General features: G+C 32.0%; 1 protein-coding gene across 1 annotated transcript in view; it reads left to right on the top strand.

Annotated features, from left to right (window-relative positions):
* The first annotated feature begins 5,308 nt into the window (after positions 1-5,308).
* Positions 5,309-8,893, top strand: part of LOC111620584 (cdc42 homolog) — a 37,223-nt gene continuing 33,638 nt past the window's right edge. The window contains exon 1 of the mRNA XM_023362538.1: positions 5,309-5,401. The gene's annotated coding sequence lies outside the window, so the exon portion shown is untranslated. The remainder of the gene's footprint in view (positions 5,402-8,893) is intronic.

Genomic DNA, 8,893 nt, shown 5'->3' with positions numbered 1-8,893 from the left:
AGAATGTTAAATTTATAAGGAATTCCTCCTTTTACGTATGTATGAGATATTCTGAAATAAAAGCCTATATTAGGTGCTGATAGTTAAATAGGCCTATTCTTGACTGTTACTATAAATACTGTCATATTTATAAGTATCATTTACAAGTTTACCCCTTTACCTGCTTTTGGTGTGAGGTAATTGTAAGTGCTAAATTTTGCAATTTCTGTGGTAGGTGGATAAAAAATTCTACCTTAGTGTATTCTTTTTATTAGTACAGAAATAGGGCACAAAATCTCCTTAATGGTGCAGCACACTCATTTGTAGATGACGTGTGTCAATTGTTTTGGTCTCAGGATATCTCGTGAACTTGGAAAAATTACAAAATATTTCCTATGAACGAACTTTAAAAATGTCCTCCTTTCCGACAACATGCAAACATTACAATGTACCCTCTGGTGGCGGCACAAACCCTTATAAAAATTATGCATTTATTGCTGGGGCAATAAATATGAAGTGACTCAAAAAGGAGGAAGGCACTTCTAAAGTTTGTCCATAGGGTGTATTTTGTAATTTTTCAAAATTCATACTTATTGTCTCAGCAATAAATTTTATTAAAGTTGACATCTTACTTTTAGTAAACAAAATAAAATTCTAAATACAAGTGTAGAACTATAATAAAAACCTTCAAAAATAAAGCAGCACTATACTTTGCAAGAGTCTGCACCAGATTTTAAAATTGTGCTCTACAAAAATGGGAAAATTCAGTTATCTTAAGCAACCTTACGACTAAAGCTCAGAATTTAAGGTGCAGCACCTCACTTTTGACATTTCAGGGGGGAGCTTAGAAACAGTTTGTATTTATTTTATGTTTATGTAACAAATAAGCTACATTTGTTTGTACCTTTATGCACCTTTCTTCCCTTTTTCAATGATTTAGAACCCTTTCCTTTTTTTCCTTCTTATCTTAATTCATAATAACTATTTTTTTTTTTNTAAAGCTATAACACTGGCAGACAGTAACCATAACTTTTTCATACACTCTGAGAACCTGGACGTAGTTCAACACATAAATAACATAGACACCATTAATAAGGTGACCAATCGTCCTCCTTTGGGGAGGACAGTCCTCCTTTTGTAAGTTCTGTCCTCCCACAAAAGTGATCATTTTCTACAATCTTATCAAATTAATTTTATATAAAAAATTTATATATTACTTACAATGTAGAAGGAATTAAGACAATAGGAATATTTTTACAATAGTCGCTTGCTTTTCATTGCAGAATGGACAATTTCAGAGTTGAGAAAGTGACATACTTCGGGAGATGTTAAACAGGAGAAAAGTGCCTCGACCACCTCCTCTTCCACTTCCATTCGAGTAATTCGGGTGCTTCCGAAAGAAGTTGAGCAGAGCGGAGGGCGGAAGTCGCCTACACCCGACAAGAAATGGGATGTTGTCATATCTCCGAAGGAAAGCACCTCGTCTCTTGTCGAGTACCTGGGACGACGATACCCGGAAGTGGCGGAATGGACGGTGGAGAGACGGTCGCGCGAGATAGGAGTCGAAAGGAATCCTGAAAAAATCCGTCAAGAGTTGGAAGAAGGCTTTTCTTTTTCTGCAGGAAATAAATCTTTTCTCCGCCGAGTTTATCTTCCCCCGAAGTTGACCTTTCACCCGACTACGACTATATAATGAACTGGACTCGGCCTTTCATCTGGCTTCGTTTCTGTCCTTTCCAATTTACGGACAGACACTTGGGCGCAGTCCGAGGATTTTTTTTACACTTTGACTAAATTAAAGTACACAGAACAACAACGGTGTGATGTCTGTCGTTAGACATCAATAAAAGATCAAAGTAAAGATCGGATGACAAAAATTTCCTTCGTAAATTTAGCGTCCATACTCGATCATACTTTGAGATGGGGGGAAAAGCCGCTTTTCGACTTTTTCACCCATTTCTCGAATTCTGTTTATTAATTTTAAACCCGGTAAAATGACGTTGGCCTCCGCCAGTGATGGAGGAGTTCTTTTCTGTCCTGACCACGACGAGCATGGAAAAATCCTCCTGGTATCGACAGGGCGTAGAGTCAAAAACTAAGTGTTGTAGGTTACCATCTACCATCGGCATAACAGAATTCAATAAAGAGTATGTTTTTAATACACTTTTTATGAAACTTCGACGAGTAAAGACCAAAAAATACAGAAATAAATAATCATTAAAGTTGTTTTGGGAGAAAGTAACTGTAATAATTTTGGTTTTTAATGATTTTATTCAGTTGGAAACGAAAGAAATTAATTCCGTATTGAAAAAGAAAAGGACTTTGTCATAAAAAAACAATGAAAATTTTAAGCACTATTTTCAATCGCAATAATGGGCACTGTGACATCATACTAATGACAAAATATCCAACCAGTCGAATACAGTATAATTTTTTCATTTTATTAATTTAATTGCCTTTATTGGGAGTCAAAAAGACTTCCAATAGAGGCCGAGTGGATAAAACCAATAGGCTGGCCACGAGTTTTACCGGTTTTCTTCAAGTATTTAAGTATGCACCTAAATAAGGATAAAAAAATCCTATAGCGAAGAATTTCTTCCAGATCGCCCCTTTGTCCTGTTGCTGTATTTCATCATACCAGACCGAAAAGACAATTTCTTATTTTAATTAGTGTTCTGACATTAATAACAATCATAGAATATATATGATTTTATTTAAATTAGATTCAGATCGGATTATATCAGTATTATCGTGTAGCACAAATCTGAAAAATATATTAGGAACTTTTTATTATTATCGTTCATAACTCTTCGCCCTATGGGCACTAAGAGGGTCTCTTTTAGCAAGCCCCTTATGGATTCGGTCAGGACCACAATGGTCGGGGTAACGAGGGACGAGGACCAACTTATCTGGACTGACTATCACCTAAAAAATTTTGAGGGCTTTTTCGATCCGTCCGTATTCGATCACGGGATCTCTAGAGCGGTAGGCTGCCTACTTATTCGCTTGGCCATCCGGCCGTCGAATATACTGTATCCGGATAAGCAACATTAGGAATTGTTCATAAGAAGTCTGTAATGCCGGACTTTTTCTCTCAATAATCCGGTTACCCCATTGTGAGCCGGTCGAACTTATTATGATGGGCGCGGAAAAAGGTTCACTTATTTGTTATCATCAACAGGACAAAAATTACAAAATAATAATAATAAGAAAAAACTAACTCTTCCTCGTAAAGATAACCGTGGCCTTATTAATATACAGTAGTTAACCTACACTGCAAACAAATTCTAGCACTGCGAGTTTTTTCACAAAAAAAGAAAACTCAAGATTATATAAAGCTATAACTCTGGCAGACAGTAACCATAACTTTTTCATACACTCTGAGAACCTGGACGTAGTTCAACACATAAATAACATAGACACCATTAATAAGGTGACCAATCGTCCTCCTTTAGGGAGGACAGTCCTCCTTTTGTAAGTTCTGTCCTCCCTCGAAAAGTGTCCTCCTTTTTGATATTTGAAGACTAATCTGTAAATCTCCGTATTCGATCAATGCCGAACCGATCCGTTGTGTGTGATGTGATATGACGTGTTTGTATTTAACATGTCGATTCATCAAGGCGCTGTACAGTGCAACGAGATGCAATTATGAGACGCATGCTCTTCGCACGGGAGACATTGAGAGAGAGAGAGAGAGCGCAAATGGCTTTGTTTACTTCTTACCGAAACATGATATGACATGCAGCAGAGATTATTATAGTGTATTATTGTTGCAATGAATAAAATGTTTTTTATTTACGATATTTTTTCCTTCAATTTATTAGTGTCCTCTTTTTCATTGTAAAAAAGTTGGTCACCTTACCATTAAGCAGTCATAGGCCCAAAAGACACTTTATGGAAGGCATTTCTATGACCTAGCTCAGGACTATATTGACTAAACTGTGTCGATCTACTTGCTGACTATGTGCTACTTGTTTGGAGAGACTAAAGATTTTGTGGACGCCGTTCTAGATCAGGCCATAAACACATTCTTAAGGATTCATCACTCACATATGACTCTTGCAGAAAATGCCACATTATGCCAGAAACAATACAACGTATAACCTTTGGTTGCAAGCTCTCAACACAAATAGTCTATTTACATTAGCAATCAAATAGCAAATATAATACACCAAAAGCTTGCACACAAACATAGATTATTAAATCATCCAGGTACCATACTACAAATATATTTCACAGCCAGTATTAGAAAATGACATAAAATATACTACGACAGAGCCATAATCACAGATAAAACAATTTATCACAATAGACCTGACATCACTCTCATTGACAAATGCGGGAAGATCACTTATATAATACACATATCCTTTCCAAGCACTCATAACATAAAAAAAATGCTCACACTGAAAAATCAACAAGTACACTCCACCCGCTCAAGAAATAAGACAGATGTGGAATATGGATAAGCTATTTATTGTACAGTACCTGTTATCCTCTCTTCTACTGGTATTTTACTACATACACTACACAAAAGTCTAGAAACATTAAATCTTAATAAAAACATATACATGGCACTGCAGAAAGTTGCAATATTGAAGACATGTCACATTGTTAGGAAGTTTCTAGACATTGACACATATACCAATAACACGGAAGCTTAATGTTACACTTATTTGGGTAGCTATGCCTTGACTGTAGTCTGGCATAGCACTCGGCACCATTATCATCTGAGCACGACATTCGCAACATTAATTAATAATAATAAACCGATCGAATTACGCGTGGAAGTTTCCAATAATCTTTTGTAAGTCTCGAATCTCGACTCTGAGAACTACAAAGTGTATGCTTTACGCTTCGGTCATTGCATTACCGATCGTCATTACATTAAAATAATGCTCCGCCCTATTGTGGACTTGGCCGAACGCATAATGGGTTTGCTAAAAAAGGCTCTTTTGATGCCGACATGGCGGAAAGAGTAAAACAAAGAAATATTTCTGTATAAATAGCACAGAAAATCATGTGCTTCCACCATAAGGACCCGTTTTCGAAGCTCAAACAGAACAATACCTTCAGTTTTCTCAAAACGATAAACAAAGAAAGCAATTTCGAAAATATTTAAAAGAACAATCGATATTAAATTTATTGGGCTATAAATTAACTATTATTAGGCTATAAAATAACTGACCTAACGTTTAAAATTCCTGCGTAAATATTTAAAATACAAATTTAAACAAATTAAATTAGTATTAATGTTTTAATTACTAAAATAACAGACGAAATATTAATATATAGTTAATTTTATAAAAATACTTCAAAATTATTTAAAGGAAACGGAAGTAGTACAGTGATGTCATTCCCCTCGTCCGCCATTGTCAACGCCCAGTGCCTTTTATTAGTGAAGCGGACAGTCATCCAAACGGTAAGTGTAATTTTATAAATTGTACCGAGATAAAACGTTTTCCGTAAAGATATTTTATTATTCGTTAATTCTATTATTTAATTTTATAACAAAGAATATTATAAATGCGTAAATATAACGAAAATTGTTATAATGGGACGTTTAACAAAATGGCGGATTGACTTGTTTTGATATTTTTATTCCTCAATAATAATTTTTACCTACAAAAGTTAAACAGTGATTTTAATTCGGTTTTTACGAGGAAAATTTCTATATAATTAAATAAATGAATTGCGTATTTAAGTTAATGCATAAAATCTCTTCAGTTGATGGGTTTTATGCAATAATTCCCATTAGAAATGCAATTGATAAATGAAAATGTGTGTTGTTATGCAATTTTATGATAGTAAAGTCCATTTAGATGATTAAATTCGTATCCTTTTCGCTGTATTTATGAATTGCTTCTATGCCAATTGAAATCCATTAACAAGATTTAAATGTATTGATATTAAATGTAAGGTTATTAAAGATGAGATTCCATATCATTCTTATTTTTCTTTATCTTCTCCTTTTCCCATTGTTTATATGGGGTCGGTGTTTCCTTCTCTAATACGTTTCCTCCATTTCTTCCTATTGAGGGCATCTTCTCCTTCTCTCTTAAGTCCCTTCTGATTTGAGTCTCATCTTTCCGACGCAGCCTCGGTCTTCTCTCTTCCTCCTTCCTTTCGCTACCAGCTTTCCAACATAATCTTCGCTACTTTGCTCTATGTGATCAAACCACCTCAATCTGCATTCTTGCATCTTTCTGCTCCAGGGACCCACCTTAACAGAACCTCTGATAAATTCGTTCCTTATTCTATCCTTTCTTGATGTTTCAAGTGTCTGTTTCTGTCACTTCCTGTCTTTCTTTTTCTTTCTTGAGCTTGTCATTGCCTGTGTTTCGGCTGTGTATGAAATTTCAGGTCTAATGACAGATTCGTACAATTTACCCTTTGGTTTGCAGATAACTTTCTTGCATATCAGTAAGCCATAATATTAATGGTATTAACTTAAGTAGGATATGAAAGAGTAACACTTTTATGTGGAATTATCCTACTTTATTGTTACAAATTATATTTCGAGCAATTCGGCAGTGATTTTAATAAGAAATGGAAAGAAAGTTTTTAAAATTTGTTTTAAATTAATTTATATCCCTTTCTTGAAATATTTGTTAAAAGTTGTTTCGAAGCTATTTGAATGTATTAAATGTGTGATTGTTGAGAAATATTTAAAATGACATTGCATATTTGTCAGCAAATTATTGACCGTGTTAGCTGTTTTGTATTGTTTTAAAAATTTAAAGATAATACAAAAGAATAGATCTTAACTTACTGAGGTTTTGAGGATTAATGTTTGTTTTCCACATTTTACATTATTTACTTCAGACTACGTTAGATATATTCATTTATTTTAACTATTACAAAGATTTTTCATTATTTCATTTCAAATTATATTATAATGTATCAATCTGCAGTTACTCAGGAATTTTTAAGATGATAAACCATGTTATTGGATGCAAACTTAAGCAGGATATGAGGCAATTTCAGGAATAGCTTAAGAAAAAAATTACTATCAGGATAAAATTATGCTATTTTGAGAATTTAATAGAAGTTTAAGTGTTTTTAAATTTGTTTTGAACTGGTTTAATTATTTTTCTTTTGCTGTAGTTGTTGTTGTTTTGTTTCAAATCTGCACACAAATTTAATCTGAAGCAAAAGATTGTTTTCTACTTCAGTAACTTGAACATTGTTTTATTCTTTCTTTAATAATGTAATTGAGAATTAATAAAGGAGAAATGAAGTAAGAGTTGTCTGTGTGGTAAATTTTTTGAATGTTTTTATTGGTTATGTAATCTTTAGCGTAATTTCGATAATTTGTGTAATAAACAATAAATAACTGCAATTTGTTGAATAATAGGTTACAGTAATAGTTATAAAATATGAAGTTTTCTTAGAAATTTTAAGGCATATTTGCAGAAAAAGTTTGTAAAAAAAGTACATTAATTTTTATATTCTCTTTAATTAGAGAGAGAATAATATATATAAGTATAAACTTGAGAATGAATTTTTCAGTTGTCATTACAATGAGATGTAATTATTAATAAAATTAATTCTAATATTAACAGTGCTAAAAAAGAGTTGTAATTAGATTTCTTTATTATTTTTCTAACAATATTTTTAAAATTGCTGAACCTTTGAATAAAAATATTAGAATATGTTCCTGGTAAATAGACCATCCTATGTTTGAAAGAAAAACTTTGTACTCATTTATAATGAGTTTTGTTTAATTATTTAAAAGAACTTCATTTTTATAAAGTTCAATTACATGAATATTTGTATTTGTAATCAAATATAAGTTGGAAAACTAAATGTTTTCCTTATATATTCTATTTATAAAAATGTTTTCTAATCTTGAGATAAATTTGTATGAGCATATACCAGTGCAATTTTTAAACAAACTATTTGAACAAGAAATGGTTATTTATAGTATATTGATCTATTAATTTCTGCTAATGATTTGAAACACACTTATAATAACAGTTTTCTGAATTGATATTCTGTACAATTGTATTGGAGTGGCTAGATTTGAAGACTTGAAAAAATTTTCAGTTTTTTTGTATATGTTGTAATCTGTTATTTTAATCTTGAATCATTTAAATGGAAAGATTTTGAAATGTAAAAAATGCAATTGTTGAGTGTAATGATTGAATCTATGACAATTGACAAAGTAGGCCAATGCTCACCATCTGAATTATTCATGTGTGGCAGTTTTCAAATAAATATTAGTTCTTTTTAGGTATCAATTTTTCTACATTTGCTTTAATTATTCTTACTGTTAATATTTTTCATACATTTAAAACATACATTATTGAATTTTAAATAGAATTTAAGAATAATGTTTTTAATTTTAAGATTAAACTTTGACTAAATATAAACCAGATTCTATTGGATTTCATTGGGTTAGAATTCTGAGATTTTTTTAAAATAAATTATTTATCATCATTTAGAAATTAGATGTAGACAATGTAGCAATTTTGTTAAATTAAGTAGTCAAAGTTCATCATCTTGATTTGCTTTAAGCAGCATCTTTACAAATTTCAATGTCCTTAAAAGCATGAAAACTCAATAAGAAGTGACTTAAATCTGATGATTAGAAATTAAGTAACAAATTAATTTAGCAAGCAGTTATGATGTCTAAAAGCAAAGATCAAGGTTCACAAGATTTAAACCATACAATTGTTACAAACCAAGCAGATAAGCTTTCTATCCAGATCACTGCTTCAATCTGTTTTTAGATGCATAATTTGTAATACCATACAATCCCATATAAGTTAATCATTGCCTTTAATTATTAGTTTTAGTAGATTCTTGATTAATAAAGTTAATGTTTTAGAAAAAATTTTCAAATTAGTTAAAATATAAAGTACAGTACATCAAGAATCATTAGGTTACAGCAAAAAGTAGTTGTATTTCT

This window comes from Centruroides sculpturatus, unplaced genomic scaffold (genome assembly GCF_000671375.1).
Source record: "Centruroides sculpturatus isolate CEXI.00-Female unplaced genomic scaffold, Cexi_2.0 scaffold321, whole genome shotgun sequence".
Classification (NCBI taxonomy): Eukaryota; Metazoa; Arthropoda; class Arachnida; order Scorpiones; family Buthidae; genus Centruroides; species Centruroides sculpturatus.
This window is presented reverse-complemented; position numbering and strand designations above follow the sequence as displayed.